The following is a 19,854-nucleotide window of genomic DNA, read 5'->3' as shown; positions in this document are numbered from 1 at the left end:
CCTGGGGGCCACCAATCGACATTCTCTGATCGGTGGCACCCTGAGGAGGCCCTCTCTGTGGGAACGCACAGGGCGCAGGGAGCTTGATGCCGGCAGCAGATGTTCCCTAAGGTACTCCGGCCCCATGCCATGAAGGGCTTTAAACACTGTTACCAGTACCTTGAATCTCACCCGGAAGACAACTGGCAACCAATGCAGCTCACGGAGCAGCGGTGTAACGTGGGAGTATCGGGAGACTCCCAACACAACTCTCGCGGCTGCATTCTGTACCAGTTGGAGCTTCTGGGTGGTCCTCAAGGGCAGCCCCATGTAGAGAGCGTTGCAGTAGTCCAGACGAGAGGACACGAGCGCATGAGTGACCGTGCATAAATCATCCCGGCTAAGATAGGGCCGCAACTGGCGCACCAGGCGAACCTGGGCGAAGGCCCCCCTAGTCACAGCTCCTATATGGTCTTCCAAAGTGAGCCGTGAATCTAGGAGGACTCCCAAGTTGCGAGCCCTATCTACGGGGGGTAATAATTCACCCCCCATAGCCAGAGGTGGAACATCCGAATAAACCCGGGATGAAGGTATGCAAAGCCACTCAGTCTTGTCGGGGTTGAGTTGGAGTCTGTTCCTCCCCATCCAGACCCGAACCGCCTCCAGGCAACGGGACATCACGTTGAGGGCATCACTGGGGTGGTTTGGGGTCGAAAGGAAAAGTTGGGTATCATCAGCATACTGATGATACCCAACTCCAAAGCCACGAATGATCTCACCCAGCGGTTTCATGTAGATGTTGAACAGGAGAGGCGAGAGGACCGACCCCTGAGGAACTCCACAAATGAGAGACCTCGCGGTCGACCTCTGTCCTCCTGCCAACACCGACTGCGAACGTCCCTGGAGATAGGAGGAGAACCACTGTAAAACTGTGCCTCCCACTCCCAATCCCCTGAGACGCCGCAGCAAGATACCATGGTCGATGGTATCGAAAGCCGCCGAGAGGTCTAATAGGACTAGGACAGAGGAATATCCCCTGTCCCGAGCCCTCCAGAGATCATTCACCAGCGCGACCAATGCCGTCTCCGTGCTGTGCCCGGGCCTGAAACCCGATTGGTACGGGTCTAGATAATCCGCTTCATCCAGGACCAGAGGAAGCTGATGCGCCACCACACTCTCAACAACCTTCGCAAGAAAGCGAAGGTTGGAGACAGGACGAAAGTTGTTTAATACAGCTGGGTCCAAGGCAGGCTTCTTGAGGAGGGGCCTCACCACCGCAAACAAAGCTATAGAGCAGACATGTCAAACACAAGGCCCGGGGGCCGGATCCGGCCCGCGAAGTGGTTTCATGTGGCCCGCGAAGCCATCCTGGAAACAGTGAGGGAATGGCCCCCACTGCCTTGGCCCTGGCCCAGAGACCCTCCTTCTGCCAGAGACCCTGTCCCACTCCTGCCCAGGCCCCCATAGGCACCCTTGATGCGAACGCTGTAGTGCTGGCCACGCCCACCCAGTAGGCCATACGCACTCTAGCCACGCCCACCCAGTAGGCCACGCCCACCCTGGCCATACCCACCCGGCCCCCTGAGTGCAACCGCAGTGCTGATGCGGCCCTCAATGAAATTGAGTTTGACACCCCTGCTATAGAGGCTACCCCATGTGCTTATTTAAGAATTTGTATAATACTCAGAAAGCAAGAGTTCAAATGGAATATGAAGCAACTAAATGGCTCAGAATATAGAAAGGAGCACACCAAGGCTGTATCACTTTGTTTAATTCATATGCAGAGTATGAATTACTGAAGTAGAAGAAATGCATATTGGAATGAAACTTTCTGAGAGAATTATCAACAACCTCAGATACGCTGGAAGCAAAGAAACGTAAGGAACCTCTTGCTGAAGGTGAAAGGAGAAAGGGCAAAGGCCAGCCTGCAGTTCAATACTAACTCCCCCTCCTCCTTGGGGTTACAATAACAAGCCAAGTCAACCCAATGCAAACAGGCAAAGAAGTATTTGAAATACTTGCAAGCCTTTATCTTCTTACCCTCCCAAATTTACAGGGATCATGACTAATGCTACGGAATAAAAGCTACTTGGGACAAAGATATGCCACATCTAGACAAAATATAAACCAGCAGAGACATCACAGTGAGAATAACAGAAACTTAAGTCAAAGCCGTGGTTTTCTAGGTTGTAACATATAGATATGTTGAGCTGAGATAACTGACTATCGGAAAGGCTGAATGAAAAAAAACAACAAAGGATGCCTTTGAATTATAGTACTGGAGAAAATTGTTGATAATACCTTGGAGTGCAAGAACAACATACTAGAGCAGGGGTCTTCAAACTTGGCCCTTTTATGACTTGTGGACTTCAACTCCCAGAATTCCTCAGCCAGCTTTGCTGGCTGAGGAATTCTGGAAGTTGAAGTCCACAGGTCATAAAAGGGCCAAGTTTGAAGACCCCTGTACTAGAGTATCATTCCATACTAGATGAAGTAAAGCCATACTCATCTCTGGAAGCACTACTAATGAAACTGAAGTTTAGACATTCTGGGTAGATACTGTGGTGGCAAATGTCATTGGTGAAGATTCCAGTGTTTGGAAAGTCAAAGGCAAAACAAATAAAAAGAGGCTGGCAGGAGACAAGGTGGCTACCATGTCTTTCAGTAGAAGAAACAAATCCCTCTGCTTCTGCTCCATTGAATGTTTGACCAGGAACAAATAAACCACTGTTCGCTAGGGCTATGGTTCAATCGTACAGTTTAGAGAAAGGAAACTTGAGCACCTCCTTAGTCTAAACATTTTGTTGCCTAAGTAGAGAGAAACAAATGTTGCCAGTAGACTAAGTCAAAGTGCATTAAGACCAAGATCAGCTAAACTCGTAGTCCCTAAGGTAGAAATGTTCACGAGTGCCTCCCCTCCCAGCTGTAAAGCACAGTCATGATAACTCAATTCCCAAAGAAATGAAAGCCATTTCATGACATCTACAAGCAGCTGACTTACTCCACCTCAGAGCAGAATCAGCTTTAGGGCTCCATTTTGCTCACTGAAGTTCTAAATGGAAGCTGCTTTAAGGTAGCTTTGTCCAACTGGATGTCCTCTATATGTGGAGAATTCCCAGCTGCTGTGGTCATTATCCCTCTGGAAGCCACAAGATTAGAAAAGAGTGTCCTAGAATCATTTCCCACTCCTGACCTATATTTCATGGAGGTGCATTCATTCATTTTATCCACTGCTACTTGAAACCAAATCCTGTGCGAATCACATATTTAATGTATCTAGTCTATGGATTAACATATTTGTTAGTCCAGATCCTGGCTTTTTAAATCTATGATAGGAGTGTGCCTCATCCTTTAAAGTGAAAGGTACTTGCAAGTCATGTCTGCCCTGAACATGCTGGAGACGCCCCACGCTATTTATACATTTGGAACAATTCACCACCTAATGCTTTCCCTGGTAAATAAATGCCCACAGTGCCTGAAATGGATGCCATTTTTCCAGAGGAACGAGGTTACACACTAAGGGTCAGCTTGGAAAGCCTGATGCCAAAGCTGTGCAGCTGTTTCTCTCACTCAGTCACAGCCTGCATTTATGGAACATGGGAATTTTGCTTGTACTCCAAATCCCAAAGTAAGCATATTATATTCAAAAGATCCCTGGCAATAGCCCAGTTGCCCTACATGGCCCAGCAGCATGGGTCCTAGAAAAAACATCCATCTTTTCCATGCAGAGCATGTTTAACTCTTTTTCCCCCAATCATTTTCCCCAACACTCCTCCCAGCTGTTTCTACTTATGCAGCTCTCAAAACTATTTGTCAGGTGAGCGCAGCCTGGAATACTTAACAGAGGTACAACAGCTTTGAAGAGAAAGGTTTTAGGGAACAATTGAATGGAAGAAAGTGTTTAAGCAGTCCATTCTCCTCCCCCCTCCCCTCTAATCTTTTCCCTTTTGAAAATTTGCAGAATAAGAGCAGCCTAATCAGCTTATTACATACAATTGCAGTGTGCATATTTAAATTGTGATATCAAAACCAAAACCTAGTGTGGAACTTTTTGCTTGTTTGTCTGTGAAGAGGCATGTCTGATATGAGGCATGTCCATTGGTAAAGTATACTGCAAGAAGCCTACAAATTATATGATCTAAATCAGAGATCCCCAACCCTGGGACAGAGCTCACTACCGAACTGCAGCCTGTTGAGAACCAGGCCATGGAAGCAGTGTGCAAATATGCGTGCATGCAACTCCACTTGCACTTGCAGCAGGCATGCGAACACACACACACACATACTTGCCTGCCTGCCGCTAGTGCAGAAGCATCTCCTCTCCCCCCCCATCTGGAAAGCCAGAATGGTTAAAGACTGCTGATCTAAATAGTGATCTCAGGTGGTTGAAAGCTGACAGGAAGGATGGGAGGAGGAGACTTGAACCAGAGGGAGGGAGGGAGAGAAAGAAAGAGAGAGATCAGAATGCTTAGGAGAATTGGCTATATGAAAAACATCAAACCTATTTAACAACCCAAAAGAGGTGAACCATTCACTCAAAATCAAGCAATCAACAGGTTGATAATCGAGCACACTCGGTGGCTTGCAGAAGATACAGAAGGCCTGTATTTCATTTTCAGCTCACTTTTTACTATTTCTCATCACCACATTCCTGTGTACAAGTTAATATGTGGGTAATCCACAAGAACACATGCCACAATCATGTTAATCCTTACCAATGCCACAAGAATCCCTGACAAGATTAAAAGCTGGTTCACACATTAAGACATGACCAAAATTTTACAACACGGTGGCTGATTTTATATACTGCTCAAAAAAATAAAGGGAACACTTAAACAACACAATGTACTGTATTTAATAGTAGGATGTCTTATCTTGTGTTCCCTTTATTTTTTTGAGCAGTATACATCACTCTTATCCAGACCCAAAGTCCCCATAGGATTCCTTAATGTGGTATATATGAAAAGCATTTCAGAATTGTCTGTCATAGTAGCAGTTCCTTGTACTTTAAAAATTGATGGTTCTTTGAGTAAAATCAGGTTTTGGATATTAGTTTTTTCAGTACTTCATTGCTGTTGCTTATATTCCTCTGTCTCAATAGTAGTATCTTCCAATTTTGTTATATTCTGAAGTGTAAATTCTTTAGTTGCAGTCTGGGTTTCAGTTTGTAAATTAAAGTTGGCATGTAAATTATTTAATCTGGAGATAGACATCTCAGTAACTCTATAGATTGTTTCAAGTATATGGTTGTAATCAAGCAAGGTTTGTGGCTGATCCTTCTCCATTTTGCAGTAATTATAAATATTCCTTAGTGGAGGCTATTTTTCAAACAAAAATCAGTAAATGTCTACCTCCACAGGTCTAAGCCAAATTCATCTCCAGTTGTTTCAGGTTATCTTAATGCCAAGGTCAGTCCAAAATGTAAGCAATCTTGTTTGCCAGTAGTATTCACTTGCTATAACAGACCTGGCCACTAGATGTCCCCAGAGTACTTCAAATCCTTCTCAGACAGTCTTTTTATTTTTTATTTTTTTTTGTCCCCTTTTTTGACTAATAGGTAGAGTAGTCCATTTCTGTAAATATAGGAACTTTGGGCCAAAAGTAGAAAGGCAGTAAGTCCAATTAATCAGTATCATTTAATAGAAGGTTTTTCTCTCCCAATGTAAACAAAGCCGCTATTAAGGAGGGTGGGGAAAAGAAAAAAAATCCCTTCCCTCTCTCCTCACAAGGGGAAACAAATTCAGAAAACTTTTGACAGGAAAAGTAGACGATTAGGAAAAGAAGAAGGCAATTCTCATCCAGTTTTCAAGTGCTTTCAAGTGCTTTGTAGTGCTTTTGGCTTTGGCAGGAAATGGCTAAACAATGGGCCATGGGAGTGGCCGATACTTTATTCTTCAGTTCGGAGAGTACCACCGACTGGAGAGACCTCTCCCCCGCTCGTCACCCCTCCAGGGCAACTTTCGACCCCTTTACAGGGGCCCCATGTAAAGAAATCCAGGCGATGTGAGGAGCAATTCCCTTGCACGTCTGGCCATGCTGAGATCCAGAACCGGAAGGATATAGATATACTTTATTGAAATTGGATTGACAAAATCTTCTTTAACTGACCATGCTATTCCTAGAAATTTGTTAGTTTAAATATGTTGTATTGAATGTTGAGGGAAATAGAGAAGGATGTTATGATAATGTAACCCGAGCTATGTATTGAAAACTCTGTTACTCAATTGAACACTACCCAGGTATCATGATGCTTTCTAAATATATAGGTTGTAAATTGAAAAACTAATAAAACTTGCTTAAAAAGAAAAAAAAAGCATTTCACTGCAACAAATGGTGAATCCCTCAGAAGTAAGGTTTAACAATAAATTGTGGATGGGGGAACTCCACAAAATAAAAAACTAAGGGAGGTTTTATTTTGTCTGATTGAGTCTCTTAGACTTAGATCATTATGGTTGACAATTGTGGGTTTTATAGCCCAAAATCTCTGACATTTTGTGTTGAAACAGAATGGTATTTTTTATCATGAATAAAACACTCCCGTTGGGGGTGACTATATATGAAAATGATTGCAATACATTATTTTGATGTAACTCCCTCTCATTTATTTAAGATCTTATTTATCAGACAAAGGTATTCAGCTTACAAAAATTATGTGCTGAAATAAGGAGACATTAAAACAGTGATTACATCTATATTACCAACGTTAAAAGTTGACAACAGATATTTGGAGCCCAACTTTTAAATAGAAACCTTTCTAAGTGGCTGTGCAGAATGTTGCCACTTTCTTTTAAAAAATATTTATTGTAATATGTTCACCCAATTCACAGTAATTTTTCACTAAATCCATATACCATCATCATGAGACACATCTCACTTAAAGTGGATTTATTCAGTTTGTATCTACTGGGCCATGGGACTATATCACCTGTGGAAGACAAGGTATATAGACTGTCCATAAGTGACACTTCCCTATAAACAAAAGATAGATGCAGTCATTCTTGGAGCTAGCTGGGTTTTACTAGAAATTTGTGCCCAAGGAGAGTCAATGTGCAGCACCCATTAGTCCTAACCAGAAAGAATCAGAATCATAGGATATTCTTTTTCTGACTCAGATTAACGTAAATCCATTTACCACCATCTTTTGTTCAGGAGCTCCACAAGGACCTTAGTCTTCATTAACAAAACCCCAATACTCTCCATCTCTCAGGCATCAGTTATTATACATTTATTTTTTCTTCTTTTTAAATAAAGTTTGATTTTGTTAATACTAGGTGAGGTTAATTTATCACCCAAGGATGGAAGGACAGGCTAAATTATCTAGCCACATGCCACTATGCTACAGTTCAAGACAATGCATTATTGAAATCATTTTGGGGTTTGGCATTTTAATCATTTGTGTTCCAAAAATGATTAAAGGAAAACAGATTACAATAGCCCTATTTTTTCACACACCAGGGATACTAAGTGGGAATCAGGTGAGGCATTCCCTGGAAAACAGGTGGCAGCAGCAAAAACTAGCAAATAGCATATACAACCTTTTGTCAGTTTTGGTGTGTATACCTGAACAGCATCTCTAACTTCCTCTAGAGGGACTCCAGTGACAAAATTTTACACAATTATTGGAATTAAATTTAACTTTGACTTAGGTTTGATTTTTTTTCCTGTAATGGGAATGTTTGTTCTGTCATGTTAGCCAGAGAAGCCTAAAATATTTCTATACCTTATTATATGCTAAGATATTGATTGTAGACAGTGAAAGAGAAGCTCCTGAGATAGATAGCCATTATCCTACAACAGCACTTTGATAACAGCTTTCTCACAAATGTGATGGGACTAATTTACATAAGGTAACAGTGGGACAGCTTGTACCCAAAGCAGAAAGACTATAACAAAAGGTATTGCAAAATGTATCTGGAATAACTGCCTACAAAGATATCTGATGAATTGTGACTATCTAGATTAAGAGTAACAATGGACATTTTGAAAACAAGGACTTGTCCAATTAGATTGACACCTTATGAGCATCCTGATCAATCCACAGTAATAGCAGCATTGATATATCACCTTTCTTCTGAGAGCTCAAATACATATGGGTCATCCCTCATTTTATCCCTACAATAACCTTGCCAGTTGGGTTGAGTTATTGAAAATCCGTAGTCAAAAGCCACCCATTATTGCCCTTCATGGCATGGGTCCGGATTACCTACGGCAACACCTGCGGCCGGCGTCAACTTCCCTCCGTCCAGTGCGCTCCCACAGAGAGGGCCTCCTCAGGGTGCCACCGATCAAAGAATGCCGATTGGTGACCCCCAGGGGGAGAGCGTTCTCTGTGGGCGCGCCAGACCTTTGGAACAGCTTACCGGTTGAGCTCCGGATGGCCCCCGACCTTCGCTCCTTCCGGCGCGATCTCAAAACTTTCTTTTTCGAACAAGCTGGCCTGGTCTGATGGGATGGGGTTGGGTTTTTATAAATAGTTTTAATTGTAATATGTATTAATTTTAAGGGCATAATGTTTAATGACTTTTTAATTTTTGTATAATATTTTTATTGTGTATTGCCCTGTTCACCGCCCTGAGTCCTTCGGGAGAAGGGCGGTATAGAAATCAAATTATTAAATTAAATTAAATTAAATTATATTTGGGGTCACTTGGTGCTCTAAACCTGGATCTTTAAACCTGATACCATACATTGCACAAATAAACTCTCTAAATGTTGAGTAATAGCAATGGAGAATTTTATATTTTATACTTTACATTTTATATTTTAACGGAGAGTTCTTTTTTATTAAGACGGAATTAGATTTTCCAGAGCCAGAAGGATGAGGGAACTATGAAATATACAGCTCTACATATCATTAGACTAGCAATAAATGGTATTTATTAAATCAAGATATCCTGGAACAATCATATCTAACACTTTGGTGTCATTTGGAATGATTGCTGAGTTATTTCTTAACAGCCATTGTTCTGTATAACATATAGTACAGTTGTGGTAATATTAGTTATTAACAAGGTTAATACAGAACAATCCATTCTTTAATGTCACATGTATAGACTTAATTTCTTGTTCTTTACTTGGGAATATTGTCTTAAGCTGATTACACTTGGCAAATACCACAAAATTGTCTAGATAAAATTAACTATTTCAAAATGAGAAAATGGAAGGTCTAGCAACTGAGAATATGGCAAAAAAAATAAATAAATAAACTCCTTCCACTGGGAAAATTTTGTCCTTGCTCATAGAGTTGTTAAATCCCGTCTGGTGGTGTTTTAGCAAAATATGAAAACAGAAATAGCATTGTTACATTAAGGTTAAGAAATTAACATTGGGCCCCTTCCCCTTTTCTCTGATTAAATGCCTTATCTTGCACACTCTACACCCACTTGACAAAGGCTTTGTAAGTGTTCAAAAGGAAGGCAATGGAAATTTGGAAGGGTAAGCAAGTCTTGGCTAGCCTTTGGATCCTTAATTATTCACCGATAGTGATATCTAATGTACACTGCTTCACCAGTGTCCCAGTTTTCCAGCTGTAGACATATGATATTGCCATCATTTTTCATGTCAAATGTCCTTCCTTTGCAAGATAAATGGATGTTTGTTCAGCTATCTCATGTAGGCTGCCTTTAAAAGTGGTCTTGGGGACGTCAGTGACTCCTGCAAAGGATGGCATGATTTATTTATTTATTTGCTAACCATATTTTATACTGCCAAACTTAAAAGATGACTCCAAGAGCCAAATAATTTCATTTTGTTACAGCAGAGGTTGATGACATAGACACATATCCCCTTTCCCAAGATACCCACATGGGGATATACTCTCTATCCCACCTGACTTTTGAAAATAAATTAAATTTTGAAAGCAAATTAAATTAAATTGTAAGCTGCCCTGAATCATTGACTGAGATGAGCGGCTATAGAAATTGAATTAAAAAATAAATAGGAATCTAATATGCAGCAAAGCCAAGTGCTATCAATTAACACTCTCCTATCTCTATTTATAGCAAGGATATAGAGACCCAGAAAACTCCTGGCATGTGTTTTATGACTACGGTAGCTGTCACCCCTGTGAGGTAGGCCAGCTGGAGAAACAGGCACAGCAGGGATTTCAAGAATGCTGTTTATTATTGTAAGGTACTATTGTGAGGTTATTAACAGGGCCTTGGAAACATGTCCAATTTTCTCTCTGTCGCATCTTCTACTAAACAAAATCAAGGCAGGATAATTTTCAAATTCTCTCTGATGCCTCTCTGATTTCTCATCAGGATGGAGCCATCTTTTCTCAAAGATTGCTCTCACCCTCCACCCGCCAGGCACCCATTGCAGATTCTTAATATTCCACATGGATCCTGCGTCCTCCCCCACCAAAAGAAATTTGTGTAGTTGTAAAAAGTAAGTTAAAATATGCACCAGATTCCAGCCCATTTTCAAGCTCAGTTGAAAGCATGGGTTTAACAATTTAAATAGATTTAAAGTCTTTATCTTTTCCAAAAGAGAAGCAGCAAGTGACTATAGAGATTCTTGACAGATTACATTCCATTTATAGAAGTCCTCTTGTCCAATATACACTTTGAAGGGGTTACTTGGGAGGGAGAGGGGGATAATTTTCTCTGCTTTTAAAAATTAAGTTAATTTAAAAATAATTAATACAAATTAATTTTATTTAAAAGTTAAAAATAAATTTAATAAACAACTTGAAATTTACGTATAAATAAAAAAAATTAGTACTACTAATAGCATAAAGGGTTTTCAGGGTTTTGTAGAACTTTGGAATTCTACTGTTTTTTATTTTACATCTGTCCTTGATTTTTCTATTACTATTTTAAGCTGTTTAGTAAAATTTGATCATATGCCAGCAAGTGTCATAAATAAAATTATATCATTTTTCCATACCAATATATGAAGACAGCAAACTCTTAATTTGTTAATTAAGTACTGGCAACTTTTAAAAGCAGCTCTTAACATTCTCACAAAGAAGTGTTGTTTATCCCATCTTTTTGCTTTCTGTGGGATGGAAAGCAAAAAGATAGACTAAACAAGAAATAATGGAAGCTAATGAAAGATATATAGGATAATATTTACCTCAGTTTGCACTTGCCAAGAATCTCTCCTGCAAAAAAAATTCAAGTAGACTATCCCACTGTATGCTACTATATGCTTATCATTTAAATGTTAAACCATATATAGTTAAGAGTAGTTCTACTGCATATACAATAATATCTCTGCTTGTGACTTTCTCCAGCCAATGAAGAAAGTGCTACACTCAGTACTGTAAGATTTTCACCTAATAGAATCATTTGTATTTGATCATACAAATAAACTATGATTGCTATGAATGATTTTATTAGCTGGCAAAGAAATATTGGAGTAGGATTCATATATTAATGGAGAAAATTCTTAAAGGGAACATAAAGATTAAACCAGAAACTTTCCTTCTGGGCCTAATGGAAAGAGAGCTGGGAAAAAAATTGGAACTCTGATTTTATATAGAGCAGCAAGATTGCTCTATGCACAAAAGTGGAAGGATGCTTCAATTCCTACCATGGACGAATGGTTACAAAAGCTGATGGAATTAGCAGAGATGGCCAAAGTGACTGTGCTGATAAAAGAAAAGAATATACCGGTAGGTACTTTTGTTTCTACTTGGAAACCGCTTCTGGACTTTGTGCTTGAGTCGGAAAAAAATGATATCACGATTTTGGTTTTTACCGACTGATTTACCGATACAGAAATGGGTAGGGCATACCACTATAGAAATGTACAAAGTTGAGATTTGATTTTAATGTCTGTTTTTACTGCAACAGAGAGAGTCAGAAGTCAATGCCTTTTGTTTCTTCCCCCCCTTTCTTCACACCTTTTTTGTTTTCCCTTTTTCTACTGTTGTCCCCAACTATTTGCTTTTGTATTTTCACGTTATGTTATAAATGAATAAAACCTAATAAAAAAAAACCCCAAAAATGGTTCTGTTACCTGAAAAACTTACCCAATGAAGAATCCATGGATATTTTAACTATTTAGCTATTACTGGCTATGTTGTTACAATCACATTTTAATTAGGACTTTCAAAAAATAGATGGAAAAGCTCATGTGTGATTGCTGTACTTATTGAATTGTCTTTACTTACACATATTCAGTCTCTACACAATCTGATTTCTAGAATAAGTAATAAGACCATAAGATTTCTTGTAAGAAACAAAGCCAGCTCTCTCTTATTTTGTCTTTTACTAGCAGAGACCTGAAACAACTAGCAACAAGGCCCTCTCTCCTGAGTCTGGGGGGGGGGGGGAATGAAACCTTACATTCAGGTAATTCAGTACATGCCTGGGCAAGATATGATTAAATCACATATATATTCTTGAGGCCTTTGAAATACAATCACAGCCCTTTGTAAGAAAATACAAAGCTTTAGGTCATTCACATTGCTAGCTGTACTCACAAAAATGTTTTAGCACTCAAGAATTACAGAATAGGAAGGTAATCGTTAAGAGATCTTTGATTCCAAACCACATCTCCAGATTTTACTATGTGACACTTACTGTCATGTAGTTTAAAACACTTATTGTGGCAATCTATAGACTATAAAAGATCAAACTAAAAGACAAATCATGTAGATTTCTTATACAGCATCATTGCCTTACCTGGTGGGGACAGCACTGTGATTTTATATATTGTAACTTTGAAAACCTTCCATTATTTGCTGTAGGTGTAGTGGTTAAGGCATCAGGTTATCAACCAGATCATAAATTGTAGTCCCACTTTAAACAAAATGGCAGCTGGGTGATCTCAGGCCATTCACTTTCTCTCAGCCCTAGAAATAAGACAATGGCAAATCATTTCTGAAAAACCTTGCCAAGAAAAAAGTACAGGGACTTGCCTATACAAGGAATCCAAAAATGACTTAAAGAACCAAAACCAAAAGAAAGCACCCTACCTCATGTGTGTCAAACTGCCAGCCCGCAGGCCGGATGCATCATAGCAAAACTATGCCTATCCCATTGCCGGCAATGGCAAAAAAAGTCACAATATGTCGCGACACATCACGTGATGTTGTTTGACACCCCTGCCCTAGCTGAATTGCTGAGGCAATATAATGTTTATTTACATTTTAACTATTTTGATATTTAATTCCTGTTCAGTAATCAAGGCCTAAATATAGATGAAGGTGTGCAGTTACTGTGAAAAGGTAGCAACCAACAACTGAATGGGTGTGTATGTATATGAAATGTATGTGTCACAGACAAGGTGAAGAGCAAAGGAAACAAAACACAAGAAATTATTACACTATAATAATTGACTATATAGCAGTACCTTCATTAGAAACCAACTCTACAGCTTATGATACATTGTTCTTCTTTAGACAACACTCCTTGTAAGAGAAGTTTGTTTTTACTATAATGCTTAGTCATTAAAATAGCTTTTTGTATTATAGAATATTACAAAACACAAAATATAAATATTATAAAGTATAAAAAGAGCTGCCCTGTGATAAGATGGGCGGCCAATAAATTTACAAATATAAATAAATAAAATTGACAGTTATCTATGGGTGTATGTGCATGTGTTTAAAAATAATGTGAGGAGACGGAAACCTTGTAAATGGCACAGCATTCAGTGGGAAAAAAGTGTTAATTACACAGAATGTGTGCTTAACAGAAATGAGAATACATTGTGCAGTGTAGGAATCCACCAGTTGAAGATATTCCAAGATTAGGATCAAAGAAAAGTGGTCTTATTGGATTTTACACTGAAGAAGGATCGGATGTGCTAGGCTAATCATAAAGTGTAGTTGAACCCAAGCAAGTTTATAGCTTACACTCACAGCTCATAAGACACAATTACTTATTGGACACAGGAATATTCTACAGGGGACATACATTGTTTTTATTGGAGATATAATTAATTATAACCAACCTGAAACTATTCATTCTTCCCATCCACCCCCATCCTTCTTAGACTGACTTTTAGGGAAATTTTTATATGACACAATATTTTTGCGAGGCAATATTTTTCCCCCTCATACTACAAGTCATTGAATGTTAGTGTGCATTCCTTTTTAAAATCAGGCATTAAGTCTTAATGACAATTAAACTTAGGAGCTAGAGACAGAAGGAAATCAAAGGTACCGATGAAGTTAATTGTCCCTTCTTGTCTCATCAAATTTACTTCTCAATAAAAGTGAAAGCTTATGTGTTTCAACCAGTTTATGCTTCCTTAAAGTACTATTCAGTGACAAAAAGCCAAAAATCTATAAACTGGAGATTTTGTCCTGCAAATTCAAATAGAAAGGTTATTATTACTGATGTCTTTAAACATGTGGAATGGGGAGACAACTGAGGAATTCTAGTAATTGGTTAAATAGAAAAAAAGGCTTCGGATAAAGTGCTGTGTCATGATGTAATACCAATACATTGAAGCCAATATATAAAGTAACTTAAACTGAATGCAAATCTCAAAACTCAGTAAAATAGTACTTTGTTTTTGACAGTGTTTATTTATACTAGCGGAGTAGACTGTTTTTTCACAAATCCAAAATAATGAAAACGGCAGAGGTTGAATGGAACACATTCAGAATACATCCTGAGGGGGTTTCTTCAGAATGATTTATGATCACCCATAAAAACAGCATTAAGTTCACCAGCATGTGTATCCAAGGGCTTTACTAGATATCGTTTAGCTGGCTTTTTTCCTGCTGTGGACTTACATGGGATTCCACTTTTGGAAGGGAAACTCTCCAGAGATGACATCTGCTTTAGAAGAATTGCATCCAGATGCAGACAAATGTACAGATGCAGACTCGAGCCAAATCTGTCCTCTGGAGAAGTAGGATTTGGTAACAAGATCAGGCTCTGTGGTTGTGGGGGAGAATATTCGGCTACTGCCTTTTGAAATAGACTCCAATTCTCAAAATGTTTACCTGATAACATGCTGATTGGGGAAAATGAAAGGTCTGACTAGAATCAGGGCACCAGGGCTGGCGGGGGGGGGGATGATTTACTTTTGATATTACAGATTGCCTTAACTAAAGTACAGAAAACGTATTTGCTCACGCTATGTATTTGGTAGACGTTATGTCTACCAAATTAATTGCAAGATGCTAAAAACATCCTACATTGTTAATTTAAGGGTAGGGATTATGCAAAACAAGTGAACATCATCCACTGTGTTCATGGTTTAAAGATATGTTAGGAAGCAGAACATGTCAGCATACTTTTTGGAATAATACAGAGCGCTCTTGGAACAATGATACTGGTGTGTTCCAGGAGAAAAACAGAACATTCTGGAAGAAAAACAGAACGTTCTTTTCTAGACCATCCAGTTTTGTCATCCTGGGTTTAAAGAAAAAAAAAACATTTCAGAGGCTGACAATATGGACAGAAACTGGGGACCCATGAATTCTAGTTCTGTCTTTGGCGGAAAGCCAACTGAATGACTTTGGGCCAGTCACTCTCTCCCAGTTAGTAGGAAGAAAACAAAAGAAAACCATTCTTAAAAAAATGCCAAGCAAACTGCACAGATTTGTCCATGTAAGCAGCAGGAATCAAGTTCAACTCCAAGATCCACACACACACTTATACAAAGAGCAGCTAGTAGTCCTTTCCTGACTGCAGTCAGAAACGCAACCAATACAACTGAATCTATTTTCCAAACATATCTTTGAATTGCCCAGCACTTTTTTTTTCTTATGCTTTAATTTGTAAAGGAATGTGTCAATTCATGACATCTGTTAAAAAAGGGAAAAAAAGATATGGACAGCACATTTGGCAATCTTTATGTTAATGCTGCTCTCTACCGACCACAATGGAAAATGACACTTTTATCAGAAAAGTCTTAGAAGACATATATTGGATATTAAACATTATGCTATTTATTTTGTGTGTAAACATTTGACAACTTAGCTCCAATATTAAAAAATACTCCAAGGGGAGAAAAGAGAGCTGCTACATCAATTGTCAATAATTCATTAGACCAAAATCAACATTTTTAAAACAGCTGACAGTCTAGAATCATAATTTTTGACACTTATAATTAGGGTGAATATGCACTTCAGATTAAAATTATTGAAGTCATGATTCACTGGTGTAATCAAGGTACTCCACACTGAATATTTATAGAAAAGAATACCAATTCCAACAATACCAATACCAAATTAGGTCTACAGTATGATTTTAGTTCAAAGATACTCATAGAATTATGACTGATGCCTGCAAGAGCAGATAGAACAGAAGTAAGCGATCCCAGTAAGTGTTAGGCAATTCAAGATTTTGAAGGCAAGGCAAAGGTGTCTGAGGAGCACAAGTATTTGATTTAAACAACAAACAAAAATTCTCTTATAAACTCATATTTACCTGCTTCAAAACAGACATTCATTGCAAAGTTGGGGAAAACGGAGGCACATCATTTATAAGAATATGTGCAGAGTATGGAGTTTTACAGCGAGTTATGATGTTTTTCACACTAACAACCATAGCAGCATCCCCATGGTCACATGATCAAAATTCAGATGCTTAGCAACTGGTTCACATTTATAACGGTTGCAGTGTCATGGGGTCATGTAATCAGTTTTTGTCACCTTCTGACAAATAATGTCAATAGGGAAGCAAGATTCACTTAACAACCATGTTACTAACTTATATGCAATTATTAACTTAACAACTGTGGCAAGAAAAGTTGTAGAATGGGGCAAATTTCCCTTTGTATGTATAGTTGGTGTGATCTACTAAATATGTATGTATACAGGATTTCATTCTAAATATACAATACATTCAATATGTGTTCCTCTGGCCAAGAGAGAAAAGGTAAAATTAAAATTCTTTACACAAAAGGAAAAAACAGTCCAACCTATCAAAACCAGTACCATAAAAAACAGATTAGGAATACAAGTTAAAATAGGCAAGAAAATAGTAAGTGAGCACCTGTCCATCCTAGATGAATTCAAATCACCAAGACCAGATGGATTATACACCAAGGTTCTGAAGGAACTGGCAGACGTGATCGCAGAACCACTGAACTATATATTTCAAAGATACTGGAGTACCAGGGGACTGGAAAATAACTAATGCAGTTCCCATATTCAAAAAAGGGGGAAAAATAGATCCAGGAAACTATAGACCTATCAGCCTTATCTCAATACCTGGGAAGAGTCTAGAAAAGATAATCAAGCAATGAATCTGTGAACAACTAGAGGCAAACAAATCATAACCAAAAGCCAACATGGTTTTCAAAAACAGATCATGCCAGACAAGTCTTATTACATTCTTTGACAAAGTGACAGAATTAGTGGACCAGCAAAATAATGTGTATGTATACAGGATATACTTGGACTTCAGTAAAGCATTTGATAAAGTAGACCACAACCTACTGTACTACTTGATAAGATAGAAAAATGTGGGTTAGACAGCATCACCACTAGAGGGATTCGTAACTGGCTGACCAACTGCACTCAGTGTATAGTCCTCAATGGAATTGCATCTACATGGAGGGAAGTAGATGGAGCAGTGGGCTAATGCCTCCTTAAGTAACACCAGCTGCCTGCAATTAGTGCAGGTTCGCATCCCACCAGGCTCAAGGTTGACTCAGCCTTCCATCCTTCCGAGGTAGGTAAAATGAGGACCCAGATTGTTGGGGGCAATAAGCTGACTTTGTAATAATGTCGCTTGGGGTGTGTGTGAAAGCCCTAATAAGCAGGCATATACATAGAATGAAGGCTACTGCTAAGCTTGTAAGCCGCCCTGAGTCTTCGGAGAAGGGCGGGATATAAATGGAATTTTTAAAAAAAGTATGCAGTGGGGTGTCCCAGGGCTCTGTTTTAGGCCCAGTGCTCTTCAACATCTTCATCAATGATTTGGATGAGGGGATAGATGGGGAACTCATCAAATTTGCAAATGACACCAAGCTGGCAAGAATAGCCAACATTCCAGAATATAGGCTTAAGATACAGGAGGATCTTGACAGCTTTGAACATTAGGCGCTATCTAACAAAATGAAATTCAGTGGTGAAAAAAGTAAGGTTCTATATTTAGGCAAGAAAAAAGAAATGTACAAACCTGGCTCAATAGTAGTAACTGTGAGAGGGATCTTGGAGTCCTAGTGAACAATCACTTAAATATGAGCCAGCAGTGTGCTGCAGCTGCCTAAAAAGCCAACACAATGCTAGGCTGCATTAGAGGGATAGAATCAAGATCACTTTAAGGTGTTAATACCACTTTATAATGCCTTGGTAAGGCCAAACTTGGAATACTGCATCCAGTTTTGGTAACCGTGATGTAAAAAAGATGTTGCGACTCTGAAAAGAGTACAGAGAGGAGCAACAAAGATGATAGCAGTGTTCCAATATCTCAGGGGTTGCCACAAAGAAGAGGGAATCCAGCTATTCTCCAAAGCACCTGAAGGCAAGACAAGAAGCAATGGATGGAAACTAATCAAGGAGAGAAGCAACCTAGAACTAAGGAGAAATTTCCTGACAGTTAGAACAATTAATCAGTGGAGCAACTTGTCTCCAGAAGTTGTGAATGTCCAACACTGGAAATGTTTAAGAAGAGATTGGACAACCATTAGTCTGAAATGGTATAGGGTTTCCTGCCTGAGCAGGGGTTTGGACTAGATGACTTCCAAGGCCCCTTCCAACTCTGTCATTCTATTCTATTCTAAAAAGCATGCAGTCCAACAAATATGGCATAATGAAGAATGTTTAAACTTTGATGTATTGCATGTCAAAAGTGATTCAGGTTAGGAGATAGAAGGGGAACTCATAAAATTTGCAGTCAACACCAAGCCAGAGGGAAGAGCCAACATTTACAAGATAGGCACCATATCACCTGACACACTTGAACACTGGGCCCTATCCAGCAAAATGCAATTCAGCAGTGAGAAAAGGAAGATTTTATATTTAGGCAAGAAAAACCAAATGCACAAGGTATAGAATAAGCAGTACCTGGGGCTCAACAGCAATAACTGTGAGAGGGATCTAGGAGTCCTGGTGGACTTAAATATTAGCCAGCAGTATGCTGCAACTGCCAAAAAAACTAAAGCAGTCTTAGGTTGCATCGACAAGGAGATAGTATCAAAATCACAAAAAGTGTTAGCTACTACTGTATACTACTTTGGTAAGGCTACGCGAATATTGTGTCCAGTTTTAATCACAATACAAAAAAGATGATGGGACCCTAGAAAGAGTGCAGAGAACAACAAGATGATTGGGAGCTGGAGGCTAAAACATATAATGAATGGTTGCAGGAACTGGGTATGTCTAGTCTAACAAAGAGATGGACTAGGGCTGACATGATAGCGGTCTTCCAATATTTGAGGGACTGTCACAGAGAGAATTGGAATCAACCTATTCTCCAAAGCATCTGAGGACAGGACAAGAAGTAATGCATGGAAACCTATCAAGGAGAGATCCAATCTAGAATTAAGGAGAAATTTCCCATCATTGGGAACAATTAACCAGCCTCCAGAAGTTGTGGGTGCTCTATCACTGAGGGTTTTTAACAAGAGATTGAGCAGCCACTTATCTGAAATGGTATAGGTCTCCTGCTTGAGCAAGAGGTTGGACTAGAACAGGGGTAGGCAACCTCGGCTCTTTTATGACTCATGGACTTCAACTCCCAGAATTCCTGAGTCAGCTATGCTGACTCAGGAATTCTGGGAGTTGAAGTCCATGAGTCATAAAAGAGCCGAGGCTGCCTACCCCTGGACTAGACTAAGTCTTTTCCAACTCTGTTATTCTGTTAAATGAGAACTAGTCTCACTGACTAACCATTGCCTACACAAAATGATCAAATCAAAATCATCTCTACGAATAATAGTTTATCATTAAGGTATTACCTGCAAAAATACAAAACTTTATGTCCTGTCACAGCAGACTGCAATGTTAAACAT

Source organism: Vipera ursinii, assembly GCF_947247035.1.
Source record: "Vipera ursinii genome assembly, chromosome: 1".
NCBI classification, from domain to species: Eukaryota; Metazoa; Chordata; class Lepidosauria; order Squamata; family Viperidae; genus Vipera; species Vipera ursinii.
The sequence above is the reverse complement of the archived record's forward strand: the minus strand, read 5'-3'. Positions refer to the sequence as shown.